This window comes from Apis dorsata, unplaced genomic scaffold, assembly GCF_000469605.1.
Source record: "Apis dorsata unplaced genomic scaffold, Apis dorsata 1.3 scaffold_52, whole genome shotgun sequence".
NCBI lineage: Eukaryota > Metazoa > Arthropoda > Insecta > Hymenoptera > Apidae > Apis > Apis dorsata.
The window spans coordinates 2145101-2145681 of record NW_006263353.1 but is presented as its reverse complement, the minus strand read 5'-3'; positions in this window follow the sequence as shown (position 1 = coordinate 2145681).

The window sequence follows — 581 nt, the reverse complement described above, 5'->3', positions numbered from 1 at the left end:
GGCCACTCACGGCATCGTCCTTCCTCCTCCTCCTCCTCCTCCTCCTCCTCCTCGTTTGTCTTGTCGAGAGTTTACGTACGTGCTCAACGTGCTCGTGAATTAAAAATCGATGCCGCCTCGTAAATCCTGATCCGTCTTGATTGTCACTCTTCGCCTTTCGATCGGAGAGAAAAAGTGGGAATCATAATCGGATATCGATCGGTGAACAATTTTGGCCAGTTTCCATCTCCATCACGGTGAAATCTGAAATTCCTCTCGTAATTGTTTTGTTTCCAAAGAAATTGAAAACTAGTTAAAAGTAAATGAAATCGAGAGTTGTATTTAAATTCTTATCCGGCTGGCAATAATAAAGGTGTAAGCCTCTCTCTGGTTTGAAAGAGGGCTATGGGCGTTTTGAGCATCCCTTGAGAGGATCCCTCCCTTCTGGAGGGATTTTTTAAGGGGTTTTATACGCGATTTATAGGTATATCATGTGAATAAGGTTTGAAAGGTTTTGGATATTGTTGTATCGTTTCATTCTTCTGGCTTCTTTTTTTCTTAGTTTGGAGTATATTGAAAACGTTGTATCGAGGAATTGCAAC